Below are 17,380 nucleotides of genomic sequence, written 5' to 3'. Positions count from 1 at the left end.
CCCACCCTCGGCTGACTGCGATTCTCACGACACATCTGAGCACCAGAGGCCGCAGAGCCCGTGGCAGGCCTGGCCCGGGGCGTTGTCCACCCACCCTGCCCCGCTTCCGGCCAGTGCAGTCACGTCTCTTCCCCCACATTGGCCCGGCCGTCAGGGCCACGGACGGACCCCCGCACTTGGCACAGGGTCCCCGTCCCCTGGCCTCCGCCCCATCCTGAGTGGACAAACCCGGCTTCACAGCCCACCTTCCCAGCTGCCACCAATAGCACCCATTCAGGTGGCCTCCAAGATGGCAAATGATGCAATTTTTGTGGCGAGTCACACGGTGTCCCCTAAAGCTCCCCCTGATGCCGTATTGAGGCACGGGGAGGGCAGAGGTCCATGGTCTGAGATAGGTTCCTTCGACACCACCCAGGAGAGTTGTGTGTAAGCCTATGGCTCCTTCTACATCGGCCAATCCAATCCACTTTGCCCCAGGGACTCTGAACCTGTGAGCCCCTTTTTCTTCCCAGCTTAGGGAAACAGCCAGCTCTCCAGCAGCTTTTGGGTCATGCCTGGGCCACCATGGGTAAATGTCTGGCTGTCCACATGCTGCCAGGATTGCTTTAGCAAATGTCAACATGAGCAGCTGCTGTACGGGGGATTCTCCTCCATTATGATCAGGGCCTGGGACAAAACATGACGAGCGAGAGAGAGACAGGAGTGCCCTGTGCTCCTGGACAGGGCTGCATGCACAGAGCAGATAGCCTGAAGCCTGGGGAGAGGTGGACAAAGAGACAGGTAAGGAGAGAGAAACTGGGTGAGTGATAGGGGAATGGGGCAAGATCGAGAGAGTGAAAGGAAGAAACACAGAGTGGTGTGGTCAGAGAGAAACAGAGACAAAGAGGAAGTACAAGGAGAAAAGTGGAGACCTGGTGCAGGTATGTGGACGGGGCGAGATGGGCCAGGGGAGAGGGGATGTGTGAAGTGGCTCTGAGTGCTGGGGCAGAAAGGGCTGGTATATTGGGCATCATAGTTTCATGACTCTATGACTCCAACATCCCTGGGGCCAAGCTCTGCAGAGGCCATTGCAATTGAAAAGATGGGCATCCGTCACTTCTCCTGCAATTGTGGGGCTCAGCATTTTGTTCTGTCTTGGAGAAGGATGTCTTCAGGGAGAGTGTGCTGCTCTTTGGCAGGTAAACTCCAGAGCCCGCCCTGTGGGGAGGTGTCCCGGGGTCATCTGCCTCACTGCCCCAGGCCCTGTGGGGTTTCCCCCCTCCCGCCACCAGCTGGTGTTCCTCATGTTCTGAACCCAGGCATGAGGCATTGTGCTGCCCCCAGGTCCGGCAGTCTGGACCTGGCAGAGTTGAACTGCTAATATTGATAAAAAAGTATTTGACAAGAAGGTCCATATTCTCCCTCTGGAACAGGCGGTGTGCATCCAAATCGTGGGTTGCTATCCTCCTGTCCACAACAACTCTGAGGATTCCAGAAGGTAGGTGAACCCTTTAAAACACCATAGTCTTCTCTTACATCCTTCAAAGACAATTCCTTTTCCCAGCTTTCTTTTCATTTTGAAGAGATGGCCATTACTAATTGAAGGCATGATGGTCCTGTAGGAAATTGACCTACATGACTGATGGGCATTATTTCATCCATCCGTATCCCTAAAGCACATTTCATTGGAAATATAAGCCACGCATGCATGTCGTAAATTCACAACAGATGTGCAGCTCCCTGTAAGTTGCATGCTGACCTTGTCACATATGTGTCATCAGATATTATTAGTGACTTTTCAGATAAGCTCTAAACATCAAGATGGTCATGTTGGAGAATCTGGTATAGACGGAATTGCACAGATTCTAAATTAGGCATGATTTTTCATTTTTAATGTTTCTTTTTCCTTTTATGAGAGAGCCTGAGCTGGGGATGGGGGAGAGAGTGGGAGATACTGAATCTGAGGCAGGCTCCAGGTCTGAGCTGTCAGGATAGAGCCTGACACGGGGCTCAAACTGATGGGCTGCAAGATCATGACCTAGTGGAAGTCGGACCCTTAACCAAGTAAGCCACCGAAGCACCCCAGGAATGATAGTTTATTGGCAAAGAAAGAGAAATTAAAGATAGCATAAAGGATGTCGACTTTTAATTGAAATATTCTTCACACATTTGTTGTATTCGTTTTAGGCATACGGTGTAGTCCTTCCTATGTCTATAAATTATGTTGTTCTTAAGCACAAGTGTAGCTATCCTGTGAAAGCATGCAACAGTATTATTACAGGATGGACTCTCTTCCATTGCTGTCCCTTGTATCCCTAGGACGCATTCATTCCATAGCTGGAAGCCGGTATCTCTCTCTCAAAAGTGTCCATTCTTTATCTAACCTAAACACTTAGGTGGTCAACACCATTACCTCTTGTTCAGCATGTGTAATTTGATGGTCTATTTTTCTGGGAACATTGCTTAGAGCATTACAAATGATGTCATTACGTTAATAAATTCGGTTTCATTCTTCACTCACAAGAAAGGAGAAGGAAAAGATTTCTTTGTGTCCCAGGCCCTGTCACTAAGACCCTTCCCAATGTGGAGAACAGGCTGGGTTGCCCAGAGCACCTTCGGTCCCTCAGCTGAGCCCCCGGGGCCTTCAACATTGCAGGAATTCCCATGGTGGCCAGCAGAGAGAGCTCCAGCACCACAGACCCGGAGGGGCGGGTTCCTCTGCCTGGGCAGTGATGGCCAGCAGAGGGCGCACCATCGGCTTTTCTGACCCAGGACACCTGAGAGCAGGAAGGGTCGCTGTTGCTCCCAGAGGACTCAGGGCCTCTGCCGCTGCCTCAGGACAGAGAGTAGAGCTGCGTTTCCAGCCCGTTCTGCCGCCCACCCCAGGGGAGACCTGGGGAGCTTTGCAGCAACTTGGCATCTCCTGAGTCACCGGGGAGAAGCTGCCTTGTTGTGCTGAGTGCTGAGGAGGGGGCGCTGGGTGGCTTCCCTGGGCAAGCTGGTTGCTGGGCAGCACAGGCACTTTCATTTTCTGGGCTGTCCCCGTGTTTCATTCCTCCCCTTCCCAGACAGTATTTGAATAAGACATATTTTACTGAAGGACTCATGGATTGCGGGGTCCCACGACATCACCTCATCGATGCAGTTGATGGTTAGTTCCGGATTCAGGCTTGTTTCCGGGATGAAACCCTGACAGAAATTCAGAGGAACGGGAGCTGCATTCCGTTAGGACGTGAATACACGAAATGCTCCTCTCAAGACCTTCTAGAAGAATGAGCTGGGACCCAGTTTCTGCGTCCTGCTGGAACCAGAGACTGAGGTAAGGGCACAAACTGCCCCCACATCATACATCCTTTTTAAAAAATTTCATGGTTATTTTTCCAACCTAGTGAAGCGATTGAAAACTACAGAAAACCTGGTAGGTAGGTGTCATTAACCTTATGTTACCTTTTCATTTAAATTCCAGTGAGTGAAGACCCAGTGTAATGTTAGTTTCAGGTGTCCAATATAGAGTAACACTTGCACGCGTCACCTGGTGCTCATCCCAGGTGCATTCTTAATCCCCAGCAGCTGTTTCACCCATTCCCCACCTCGCTGTGGAAGCCCTCAGTTTGTTTCCCAGTGAAGAGTCTGTTTGTCACTGGGTCCTTCACCCCCCCCCCTTTGTTTTGTTTCATTTCCACGTGTTAGTGAAATCACCTGATATTCGTGTTTCTCTGACAGGCATTTTTCACCCAGCATAACATTCTGTCGCTCCTCCGCCTCGTGGCCAATGACAAGATTTCCTGTTTTTACGGCTCAATAATATTACATTCCATATACTACATCTCAACTTATTCATCAGTTGATGGATGCTCAGGAAGTTTCCGTAATTTGGCTGTTATAGAAAATGCTGCTGTAAACATCAGGGTGCATGTATCCCTTTGAAGGATTATTTTGTATTCTTTGTGGAAATACCTCGTAGTGAAATCGCTGGATCGTAAGGTAGTTCCATTTGCTTTTTTTTTTTTTTTAATGAATCTCTGTGATGTTTTCCAGTGTGGCTGCTCCAGTTTGCATTCCAACCCACAGTGCAAGAGGGTTTCTCTGTCCTCACATCCTTGGCAACACCTGCTGTTTCAACATTCATTGATTTTAGTCATTCTGAAAGATGTGATGTGTTATCTCGTTGTACTTTTGAGTTGTATTTTCCTGAAGATCAGTATTGTTGAGCATCTTTTCACATGGCTTTGGTATGTGTATGTCTTCCTTGGGAAAATGTCCATTCGTGTCTTCTGCCCATTTTTAACGGGATTTCTCATTTTTTGGGTGCTGTATGACTTTATTTGTTTTGGACACTAAGCCTTAATCAGATGTCGTTTGCAAATAGTATTCTGTAGGTGTTGTTGATTATTTCCTTGGTGACAGAAGCTTTTTACTTTTACCAAGTCCCATTATTTTTGCTTGTGTTTCCCTCAACTCAGGAGATATATCTACAAAGATGTTTGTACAGCCAGTGCCAAATAAAATACTGCCTGTGTTAATTATCCTCTGGGATTTTTATGGTTTCAGGTTTCACACATAGGTCTTTATCCGTGTTGGATTTACTTTTGTGTATGTTGTAAGAAGGTGGTCCGTTGTTGGTCTTGTTTTGTTTCGCAGGTTGCTGTCTAGTTTTTCCAAAACCATATGTTGAAGAGATTTTTTTTAAGTGTATGTGTTTATTTTTGAGAGACGGAGAGAATGCAGAAGAGGGGCAGAGAGAAATGGGGACTGAGAATCCCACACATGCTCTGCACTGCCCTGAGATCATGACCTGAGCTGAACCCACAATCACACGCTTTGCAGCCACCCACGTGTCCCCAGACTATCTTTTCTTTTCCATTGGATATGCTTTCCTGCTGTGTTGAGAATCAATTGACCACATAGGTGTGACTTCATTTCTGCGTTTCCGTTCTATTGATCTGTGCGTCTGTTGTTGTTGTTGTTGTTGTTGTTGTTGTTGCTGTTGTTGTTGTTGATGTTGTTTTTGGCCAGGACCATACTGTTCTGTTCCGTACAGCTTTTGAATATAACCTGAAGTCTGGAATTGTGATGCCTCCAGCTTTCGTTTTCTTCTTCAATTTTGTTTTTGCTGTTTGGGGTCTTTGTCGTTCCATACAAATCTTGGGATTATTTGTTGTAGTTCTGTGACAAATGGTTTTGTTAGTGTGATAGGGATTTCATTACATATGCAGATTGTTTTGAGGAGTGTAGACATGTTAACAGTATTTTCTGCTTCCCATCCATGAGGGTGAAATCTATTTCCTTTTCTTTGTGTCCTCTTCCATTTCTTTCATCAGTGTTTCACAGCCTTTAGAGTACAGGTCTTTCACCTCTTTGCTTAGGTTCATTCTAGGTATCTTGGGGTATTTGGTGCACCTGTCAATGGGATGGATCGCTTACTTTCTCTTCTGTTAATTCATTATTCGTCTACAGAAATGCAATAGATTTCTGTACATTGATTTCTGTATATTGTGATTTGTCGAATTCGTATATCGATCCTAGCAATTTTCATTGGAGTCTTTCCTGTTGTTTATAGAGAGCATCATGTCAGTTCCAAACAGCGAAAGTTCTGCTTCTTCCTGGCCAATTTGGATGCCTCGTTTCTTTTTTTGTCTGATTGCTGTGGCTAGGACTTCCTGTACTATGTGGAATAATAGTGGTGAGAGGGGTCTTCCCTGTCTTGTCCCTGACCTTGGAGGAAACACTTTCAATGTTTCCCCATTGAGGATGAGATGAGTTGTGGGTTTTTCCTAGATGACCTTTATTATTTGCAGGTAGGTTGAGTCTCAATGTACTTTGCTGAGGGTTTTTATCATGAATGGATGTGACATTTTGTCAGATGGTTTTCCTGCATCTGTTGAAAGCATCATATTGTTCTTATCCTTTCTTCCATTACTGTGGTGCATCATGTTGATTGATCTGTGAATGTGGAACCACCCTTGCAGCCCGGGAATATATCCCACTTGATTATGGTAAATGATTCTATTCATGTATTGTTGACTTTAATTTGAAGGTATTTTAATGAGAATTTGTGCATACGTACTCATCAGGCTATTGGCCTGCAGTTTTATTTAAAAATTTTTAACATATTTTTAAATGTTTATTTCCTTCCTTAGATAGAGTACATAAAAGTGAGGGAGGAGCAGAGAGACAGGGAGAGAGAGAATCCTGGCCATGCCCCACACTGTCAATGCACGGTCCAATGTGGGACTCGAACCCACGCACTGCAAGATAATGTCCTAATCCAAAATTAAGAGTTGGACGGTAAACCGACCGAGCCACACCGGTGCCCCGGCAGTTTTCGGTTTTGGTGGAGGCTTTATCTGGTGTTGGTATCAGGGTAATGATGGCCTCATAATTTGAATTTGTAAGTTTTCCTTCTTTTTTACTTTTTGTAATAATTTGAGGAGAATACATATTACCTCTTCCTTAAATGGATGGTAGAATTCATCAGGGAGGCCCTCTGGCCATGAACTCTTGTGTTGGGGGAGATTTTTTTTTTTCTTACTGATTTGATTTCTTTCTGTTTTCAGATTTTATGTGTCTTCCTGTTTCAGTTTTGGTAGTTTTTGTGTTTCTAGGAATTTGTCCATTTTTCTCAGAGTGTCCAATTTGTTGCATATAGTTCATAATATTATCCTCTAACTGTATTTTTGTAGTGTTGACTGTTGTTTCTCCTTTCTTATTTGTGATTTTCTTTATTTGAGTCCTTTCTCTCTTCTTTGTGAAAACTCTGCCTAGGAGGTTTTCATGTTGATTACTGTTTTCAAGGAACCAGCCCCTGGTTTCATTGATTTGGTCTAGTGTCTTTTTGGTTTGTATATCCCTTATTTCTGCCTTAATCTCTATTATGTCCTTCCTTCTGCTGTTCTTCTCATTCCTTTAGTTGTAAGTTAGGAGTGTTTGAGATTTTTCTTGCTCTTTAAGGTAGGCTTGTATTGATATATACTTCCATTTCAGATTGCTTTTGCTGCATTCCAAAGGTTTTTACCAGTGTATTTTCATTTTCATTTGTTTCAGTGTATTTTCTCATTGATTTTCTATTTGACCCATTCATTTCGTAGCATGTTATTTAACCTCCCTTTATTTGTGGCCTTTCCCCATGTGTGTGTGTGTGTGTGTGTGTGTGTGTGTGTGTGTGTGAGTGTGGTTAACTTCAAGTTTCCTAGCTTTGTGGTCAGAAAAGATGCTTGGTCTGAGCTCTGTCTTTGGGTACCTGTTGAGGTCTGATTTGTGATGTAAAATGTGATCATTTCTGGAGAATGCCCCATTGGCGCTTGAAAAGAATATGTACTCTGCCATTTTAGTATGGAGTGTTCTGAATACATCTGTTAAATGCATCTGGTCCAGTGTGTCATTCAAAGCCATTGTTTCCTTGTTGATTTTCTGTTTACAGGTTCTGTCCATTGATGTGACTGATGTGTTAAAGTCCTCTATTATCGTTGTATTATTATCAATTCCTTTATGGTTTTGTTAAGTGCTTTATATGTTGGTGATTGCATATTGGGCGCATCAAAATTTACAACCATTGGATCTTCTTGTGTGGCTGTCCCCTTTAGTATGAGATAGTGTCTATCTTCATCTCGTTACAGCTTTATTTATTTTTTTAATATCAGTCTTAGTTGACATATAGCACATTCTCTGTTTCAGGAGTAGAATCCAGTGATTCATCCCTTACATACGACACCCAGCACTCATGACAACAAGTGCTCCCCTTAATACTCGTCCGCCATCTAGCCCAGCGCAGACACATCTCCCCCTATCAACCCTCACTCCTCTTCTCTACGGTTAAGAGACTCATGTGGTTTGTCACCACTCTTCTCTTTTCCTGCCCCCTTCCCATGTTTTCATCTGTTTTGTTTCTTCAATTCCACACGAGTGAAATCATGTATGTGTCTTTCACCGATTGGCATATTTCACTTGGCATAATACATTCTAGGTCCATCCACATCGTGGCAAGTGGCAGGATTTCATTCTTTTTGAAGCTGAGTTACATTTCATTGTATATACGTATGTAAATATTTATATACATATGAGCATACACGTGAGTACATATGCATATACATGCACACACACACACACACACACACACACACACACACACACCACAAGTTCTTTATACCTTCATCAGTTGGTGGATACTTGGGTTTTCTCCAGAGTTTGGCTACTGTTGATAATGCTGCTATAAATATTGGGTGCATGCAATTTTACTACTAGGTACTGACCCAAAGGGTACCAAACTACACTCTCGGTTTTAAAGTTTATTTTGCCTAATACAAGTATTGCTACTGGCTTTCTTTTGACATTGTTGTCATGACAAATGTTTTTTCATTCCCTCCTTTTAAATGTGCAGGTGACATATGTCCAAATAACGCTTGGTAGGCAGCATCTAGATGGGCCTTGTTTTTTTTTTTTGTTTCTCTTTTTGTTTATTTATTTATTTTTTATTTTGTCCGTTCTGACACCCTATCCTTGTCTTTTGATTGGAGCATGTAGTCGATTTACATGAAGAGTAATTATTGATAGGTATATATTTAGTGACATTCTACTAGTTGTTTTGCCATTGAATCGATTGCGCATCCCAGGAATACAATCCACCTCGTTGTGCTGAATAATTCTTTTTATGTATTCTCGGATCCAGTTTGCCACTCTTTGTTGAGATGTTTTGCATCCATGGTCATCAGGGAAATTGGTCTGTAGTTTTCCTTTTTAGTGGGGTCTTTGTCCAGCTTGCACTCAAGGCCATGCTGGCCTCATAGAATGAGTTTGGAAGTGTTCCCTCCATTTCTCTGCCCATGACCTTATCTTGTTCTTTCATTTGGGATGCCTTCCTCTCGTCTTGGAATTTGGGTTGAGTATTTGCCATCTCTGTGTTACCAAAGCTCATTGTGTTACCTGCCGGTGAGTTGAATGGTTTTATGAAGAGGAGGTCATCCAATGTCCAGGGCCTGGCACTTCACGGAGTGTCTGTGGCATGTGTTGCGTGCACTGTTTTGTGTTCTGGCTGCACTATCCTTCAGGTCAGTTGTATGGTCAAGGTAGGGTCCTTGGCCAGAATGTGGTGAGTCTGATCTAGGTCTGCTCTGATCTGCTTGCTAAATGAGACTTGAAACGACTGCTCCTAGAAGTGAAGCCCTGCACAACTCTTTGGTCAAGAGAGGTGGTGTGGTCATGGGCTTCACCTGGTCTTCTGGGGAAGGGGCCAGCTCCACTGGGACTGAGGCAACCCTGAATGACCTAGAAGGCCAGTCTTGCCAGAGCACAGGAAGGTGGGGTTGGTGTAAGCAGCTTAGGCAGCCAGTGTGGGAACTGCCTTGTTTCCAGCAGACGGCTCTGTGTTTATGCTGGGGGGCAGGGGGCAGGGGGCAGAGCAGGGAAATGGCCCCACGCAGCTCCTCTGTCCTAGCTCTTTGTCCTCTCATTGTGAACACTGCTTCTCAGGGATGGTCTCCACGATGAGTGTATAATCTCCCCACTGTGTGCACCAGGCTTTGTCCAGATCACTGTTTCCATGCCATCTGCCTGCAAGTTGTTGGCTGCCTTCTCTTCAGGAGTAGGCCGGTGCCCTCGGGGCTGTGTCCCAGCCAAGGCTTCCAACCTTTGAAACTCCACATTCTCGGGGTGCCTGGATGGCTTGGTTAAGTATCTGCCTCTTGATCCTGGTTCAGATCATGACCTCGTGGTCATGGGACTCTCTATTTCCCTCTTGTCCTGCCCCTCCCTTGCATGGGCCCTCTTTCTCTCTCTCTTAAAATAAATAAACTTAAAAAAATTAGGGGCATGGAATACCTGATTTAGGCAAGACTGCCTCTCTGAGGGGAATGGCAAGGATCTATGAGATGTATTTCCAGCACTGGCTAGGAAATTCTTTGCTGACTGGTTAAAGTTACATTCCTACAGGAATGAGATTACGTTTAGTGACATGGGGCCTTAGCATAAGTAACTCCATGGTGGGCCTGTGATTTTTCTTAACATTCCAAAGCCAAATTTCATTTATACATTTTTTATTACATATATAGCCCGAAATAAGATTTTAGCCATCTACTGGCGGCCCGATGATCATATCCTGTGACACTGTAACTATCTCCTAATCATAGAGGAAGATCAACTCTGTGGCTCTAAGTTACTTTGATCTATGTTACTAAGATCTTTGTGAGTCTAGGTTACTGTTGGCCTTTCGATGTCTTTCACCCAGGGACCGACCCCCAGCGAGGTTGCTGAGCCATCATTTAGGCACAGAAGCACCCTTTCCAAGTCACCTCTCCTTAAAGCGTTGTCTTTCCCTCTGGTACTTCCGGGACCTATCCTTTGGCAAGTCACATATCCTCATGCAAACCTGTCAAAGTGGACCAGAAAAAGCTGCTTGCCTGTGACTGCCACTTCATGGTCACATCTTATCCTTCTGAAACCCCTCGAATTCCCTATTGTTCTTCCAGTCTTTGAATATCTCTTTGATTTGGAAACATTTGATTCTCTTGTATTCCTGATAAAAAATATGTGTGAAAATATTAAACCAAGGATTCTTTACAATCACTGAGCCAGTCACAATGATTCATCTGGCCGTGTGTACATTTTTAGTTTTGACAGTGTTCAGGCATGAAGTGAAGTATATCCTGTAAAATCTGAGTATCATTCATTATCCAGGATAACCTCCTTTATGGAAAGCCTTTCAATGACATGCTCGTTCAAGATCAGAAAAACACTTAATTTACAGACCACATAATAGAGTGGTATATACATACGTTATTATCTTAAAGTATGTAAAGTAGATGTTTCTATGAAGTGTTTATCATGCATTCAGTTTTCTCTACCGTGAATGCTATTATTTCAATTAAACAATAGTAAGAACAACAAGAATAGGTACTTGGCCATCACTAGTAACTAATATTAGAACTAGTCATATAATATCATGTGTCGCACACATAAAACCACGATTACTAATAATCTTGTCATTCGTGATGGGTTTCTAGTTACCAGAAAAATGGGGAAGATATTATTGAGTCTCTACATACAACAGACTGTTTTCTGACTATGGATGTCATATGAGTTGGTACATGATCGCAATCGGTATCCCGAAGAGATATGGTAGTATTAACTAAAGTTTATATTTGTATTCAGATTGCTTCGGTTTGAACCTCTTCTGTCCCAGACTCATCCCAGCTGGCACAGTAGAGTCATCCTGTCTCCTTAGGCTCCACTTGGCCATGACAATTTTTAGATTTTTCCATATTTTACATAATCTGCAAAGTTTTGAGGGTACGTGTGTAGAATGTATTTTGTAGAATGATCCCTGGTTGGGATATGTCTACCGTTTGTTCAAATGCTTAGGCCAGAGTTACCGTGTTTTGGAGCAGAAGATCCAGAGGCATAACGCCATCCATAATTACCACTTCACATGAAGGTTGTTCACTCTGAAGATTGGGGTCTTTTGTGGTTCCATACACATTTTAGGACTGTTCTAGTTCTGTGAAAAATGTTGTTGGTGTTTTGATGGAAATTGCATTAATTGTGTCCATTGCTTTGGAAGTAGAGACATTTTCACTATATTTGTACTTCCGACCCATGAGTATGGAATGTCCTTCCATGTCTTTGTGTCATCTTGAATTTCATCACTGTTTTATACTTTTCAGAGTATAGGTCACTCACCACTTTGGTTAGATTTATTCATAGGCATCTTATTATTTGCTGTACAAGTGTAAATAGGACTGTTTTCTTAATTTCTATTTCTACTGCTTCAGTATTGTTTTCTCCAAATACAACAGATTTCTGGACAGTGATTTGTATCCTGTGACATTGTTGAATTCATTTATCAGTTCTAGCAGTTATTGGGGGGACTCTTTAAGGTTTTCTATATAGTGTCATGTAATCTGCAAAGTGTGAAAGTTTCACTTCCTCCAGATTTGGAGTTGTTTTATATTTTATTTTATTTTATTTTATTTTATTTTATTTTATTTTATTTTATTTTATTCATTTTATTTTATTCTAATCTATTCTATTTATTTTATTTTATTTATTCTATTCTAGTTTAGTTTAGTTTAGTTTATTTATTTTATTTTCTTTATTTTATTTTACTTATTTTATTTTATTTATTCTATTCTTTTCTATTTATTTTATTTTAATTTTTTATTTTATTTTATTTTATTCTATTTTATTTTATTTTATTTATTTTATTTATTTTATTTATTTTATTTTATTTTATTTATTTTATTTTATTTTATTTTATTTATTTTATTTTATTTTATTCTACTCTATCCTATTTTATTTTATTTTATTTATTTATTTATTTTATTTTATTTTATTTTATTTTATTTATTTTATTTTATTTATTCTATTTTATTTATTTTATTTTATTTATTTTATTTTATTTTATTCTATTCTATTTTATTTTATTTATTTTATTTTATTTTATTTATTTTATTTATTTTATTTTATTTTGTTCTATTCTATCCAATTTTATTTTACTTTATTTATTTTATTTATTTATTTTATTTAATTTTATTTATTTTATTTTATTTTATTTTATTTTATTTTATTTTATTTTATTTTATTTTATTTTATTTTATTTATTTCAGTTTAGTTCCATTTCGTTTGTCTGCTGGCTGTGGCTAGGACTTCCAGTAATTTATTAAACCTGGTAAGAGTAAACATCTTGGTCTTCTTCCTGACCTTACAGGAAAACCTCTCAGATTTTCCCCATTGAGGTGGATTATAACTGCAGGGTTTTCATAGATAACCTTTATTACGTTGATGTATGTTTCCTGTAAACCTAGTTTAGGGGGTTATAATCCTGAGTGGATGTTGTACTTTGTCAAATGCTCCTTTCTTCATGTATTGAGATGACCGTATGGTTCTTTTCTTTTAAAGTTCATTAATCTTGAGAGAGACAGAGCGTAAGCAGGGGAGGGGCAGCGAGAGAGGGAGACCCAGAATTCGAAGGAGGCTCTTGGCTCTCAGCCTTCAGCACAGAGTCTGACATGGGACTCGAACTCACGAATTGTGAAGTCATGACCTGAGCTGATGTCAGACTGTTAAAGGATTGAGCCACCAAGGTGCCCCGATCGTGTGGTCCTTATCCTTTCTCCTACAGATGTATTGTGTCACATTGGTTGATAGGCAAATATTGAACCACCTTTGCAGCTTGGGAATAAATCCCACCGAATTGTGGGATACATTTACTCTTGTTACATCTTCTTTTTGGATTGTACCCTTTACTGCTATACAGTGTCCTCCTCTCTCTCTTGTTATGTACTTTTTTTAAGTGTATTTTTTTTTTACAAGTGTTGCTACTCCAGGTTTCATTTGACACTAATGTGTGCAATGTTTCTCTGTCCTCTCTCTATCATTCTTGAGGTGTAGAGTGGGTCACTTATAGGCATACAAATCGGTTTTGTTTTTTCATCCATGCTTACAACCCGCGTCTCTAGATTGGAGCATTCACTCCATTTACCTTCAAAGTAATCATTGATACGTACGTACGTATTGCCATTTTATCGCCTGTTTGGCTGTGGTTTCTAATGATTTTCTCTGATCCTTTCTTGCCTTTCTTTCATGTTTTGCTTCTTTTCTTTAGTGATATAGTTTGATTTCCTTATCTCTGTTCTTAGCATATTTATGATTGGTTTTAGCATATGGTCACTGTCAGGTGTTTATATAACCTCTTCTGCATTTAGCGGTTCGTATTAAGTTGATGGTCATTTACCTTCGCACCCAATATTTTCTCCTCCCTAGGTTTTTGGTAGACGTTATTACAATTCAAATCCATTTCTCTGAGTTCCTTAACTGATTTGTTTTGCAGACATATTCATTTTTTACTTGATTTGTGTCTTCTGTCTCTAAACTGTCACTGTTGGTCTCTCCACTCAAAGAATCCCTCTTAATAGTTCTTGCAGGACGGGTTTAGTGGTACAGAATCCTTTAGTTTTTGTTTGGGAAAGCTTGTGTCTCCTTCCATTCTGAAGGAAAGCCTTGCTGGATAGAATAATGTTGGCTCCTGATTTTTCCATTCAGCACTTTGAATATGTGATGTCGCTAGCTTCTGGCTTGTCGAGTTTCTGTTCAGAAATCGGGGAGCTCGCCTTATGGGTCTTCCCTTCTGAGTTAAGGTCTTCTGTCTTGCTGCTTTTAAGAGTTTTTCTTTACTGTCACTGTAATTTGCAAGTTTGGTTACAATATGTTTGTGTGTGGGCCTGATTTTGTTGATGTTGATGGGAGTTCTCTAGTCTCCTGGATGTGGATGTTTGTTTCCCTCCCCCAGTTGGGGACGTTTTCAGCTATTATTTCCTCAAATACATTTTCGGCCCCAAATTCTCTTCCTCCTGGGAGTCCTACAATATGAATATTATTATCTTTCCTGTAGTCACTGAGTTCCCTTAGTCTCATCTCACGTTGCAGAATCCTGTGCTCTCCTTGGTTCAGTGTGATTAATTTCCAACACTCAGTCTTCGAGGTCACTAGTTTGTTCGCCTGCTTCTTCCATCCCTCTGTTCATTCCAGCTAGCGTGTTTCCCCTTTATTGTGTCCTCAATGTCTACTGTGTTATTTCTTATCTCCATGTCAGGGGTCTCACTCTTCTACTCATTTCGCAAATCCAGTGAGGATCCTTATGATCATTGCTTTCAATTCCATATCAGGTATGTTACTAATATCTCTTTGGCTTATATCTCTGGCTGTGACTTTGACTAGGTCTTTCATTGTGGATAAACATCTCTGTGTGTCCATTTTGTCTGTCTCTCTGGGTCTATTTCTCTGTGTTGAGAAAGTCAGCTGTGCCTTCTGATCTTGGAATTAACGACGGTCTGAAAAAGAGGTCCTGGAGTCCTCAGTAGTGCACGTCTCCATTTATAGGACCTGGACCTTCAGGAGGATATCGCATGGGTATTGCTCACTCCCTGCTATTGTGTCTGTGTTACTTTTCCTTTCAGTGTAGATGTCTGCAGTGATTGCGTGCCTGTTGTGGGCTGTGCTTACACTCAGTGGTGTCAGTGGGACCCAGGCAGGCCAGCTGTGGGGTGGTATGCCCTCGGGTAACTTGGGAGCAGGGCAGGAGTGTTAGCAAAATTGCACAAGGCTACTAGTCCTATGCCAGGTTTCCCGATGTCCTTTGGTGGCTCTGGGCTGTGGACCAGCGGTGGAAGCTAGGGGCGTGAGGATATGCACAGAGCATGTCTGTGTCTGGGGACATGTGGCTGGGTGAGACAGATGACGGTGCCTGGATGTGCACAGCTGGGTGAGGTGCAGATGTGCACAGCGTGCTGTGGCAGCTATGCGTGCAGCTTGTCGGACAGGGTGCCCTTGTGGTTTTAAGAATGTTTGCCCTGAGGGGCGCCTGGGTGGCGCAGTCGGTTAAGCGTCCGACTTCAGCCAGGTCGTGATCTCGCGGTCTGTGAGTTCAAGCCCCGCGTCAGGCTCTGGGCTGATGGCTCAGAGCCTGGAGCCTGTTTCCGATTCTGTGTCTCCCTCTCTCTCTGCCCCTCCCCCGTTCATGCTCTGTCTCTCTCTGTCCCAAAAATAAATAAATGTTGAAAAAAAAAAAAAAGAATGTTTGCCCTGAGACAAGCAGGCTTGGTGTGGTGAGTCCCCCTGTGAACCCTTGGGACTGGCGCGCTGCCTAACGGGTTAGGTAGCAAGTGTCTGTGCAGCCTCAGCCTCTGGTGGGTGCTTCTATGCTTATTCTGGGAGGCTGGGGGAGAAGAATGGTGCCTGTGAGCTCCCTCATTGTTGAAGTCCTCCAACACACAGGAATCAGCATGAATACATCTGTCTCCTGTTGCCTTGGCATGTGTAAAATGCCACGTTGACGTTGCCTGTCTACACAGGCAGGGACCTGGCTAGCACTCATCCTCCTGGATCACCCAGTGCTGGGTCAGCTGACCTCCAAAGCTCCAGGATCTAAATTCAAGGGGATTCAGCCCCTCTGGGTTTTAATGCCAAGTGTTATGGAGATTAGTCTTCTCTGTGTGAGCTCCCTGGTGTGAGGGCTCACTTTCTCTGCCCTCTCTGCAGGCAGCCAGCCTCCCCCTTTCTGACCTTCCTAACCTTTCTGATGCAGCTTCTCTCTATTTAGGTGTGGAGTTTCTTCTGCCAGTCTGTGGATCGCTCTCTGGTTCATGGACTTGGATGTGGATATTATGTAGTTGAACACGTGGGACAGGGTGCGCTCAGGATCTGCTTACTCTGCTGTTATTAATTTTTTTAATATCTTATTATTTTGGATTTTTGAGACACGGGCAGACAGACTCATATCACCCATGCACTTCAGGATTTGAAAGGAACTTTGCAACATTTGCTTCTAGTATTTTATGTTTTGAAACCCTCTTTAATGAGGTATAATTTACATATAACAAAGCTCAAGTTAAAGGGTATAATTTGGTGAGACACGAGGGTACAGGACCATGGGTACAGCACCATGAAATCGTATGTTTTCTCCCTAAACCTTTCATCACGATCCCTTTGTGTCTAACGCTAATGTTGCTTTTGAAGTAACGACTACTTTTTTTTTTTTTTTTACTTTTTCAGATATTGCCCAGGTGTCTGAAAGCCTGCATTGAGCTGAGCCTTAAGAGAGAAGTTTGGAATTCAGTTTTGAGAGTAGACAGCCAGTCCAAGAAAGCCTTGTAATTGGCTCTTAGATTTAAGTTGTGAGAGATTGTGGATGCCTCGCGAGTGCCTGGATCTAGATGTGGGCCTTGTTCTGAGAACAGGTGAGCTAAATACCTAACCTGAGATTGAGCAAACTGTACTTTTTCTTTGGAGATTTTATGGGCATTTTAAAACCAGAAGTTTTCCCAAGGGGGTTCTGTCTTCGTGTGAAGAGGCACCAGCCGGGGAGCAGAGAAGCAAATCATCTACACATTGTAACAAAGTCGAGCCTGAAGAACGCTTTCCATCATCCAAATCAGCCTTTAAGGTTTGTGGGACATGTGAAGCACTCTGTGAAACCCAGGGAGGTTGCAGTCCAGATGTATTGTCATTCGCTGCGTGTGACGGTCAAAAGATACTGGCTATCCTTATCAACTAGAATGCTAAAAACTGCAGCACATGGGTCGTGTAGAGTGAAAACTTTGCTTTCAGGAAGAGTGGATGTTGGTAGAGTGTGAGGTTTGGGAAGAAGGGAATGTCGAGGGATTACAGCGCTATTGATTTCTCGGAATTCCTGGACAAAATACTATCCTCAGCAGTTGGGTTTTCTCACAGGTGTAATAGAGGTGTTATCTGGACTACTGCAGGGGATCATGAGGCCATGAGCCTTGTAACATTCTATTATGGTGTGGATGCCTTGAAGGCCTTCGTAATTGAAAAGATATTAACTCTAGGCAGAAGTTTTGCAAGGTCAATTTGAATCTTGACGGGAGGTACACTGTGGATTCTGCCAAGACCA

The 17,380-nt window shown here is 42.4% G+C and overlaps 1 long non-coding RNA gene across 1 annotated transcript; it reads left to right on the top strand.

Annotated features, from left to right (window-relative positions):
* Nucleotides 1-2,769: 2,769 nt before the first annotated feature.
* Nucleotides 2,770-16,875, top strand: LOC125154599 (uncharacterized). Its single transcript, XR_007147848.1, has 3 exons — nt 2,770-3,298; nt 3,703-3,963; nt 16,519-16,875. It is a non-coding gene; the product is annotated as an uncharacterized LOC125154599 (long non-coding RNA).
* The last annotated feature ends 505 nt before the right edge of the window (nt 16,876-17,380 follow it).

The sequence above is a fragment of the Prionailurus viverrinus genome, chromosome E3 (genome assembly GCF_022837055.1).
Source record: "Prionailurus viverrinus isolate Anna chromosome E3, UM_Priviv_1.0, whole genome shotgun sequence".
NCBI lineage: Eukaryota > Metazoa > Chordata > Mammalia > Carnivora > Felidae > Prionailurus > Prionailurus viverrinus.
Note: the sequence above shows the minus strand (reverse complement) of the source record. Positions and strands in the feature narration are given on the sequence as shown.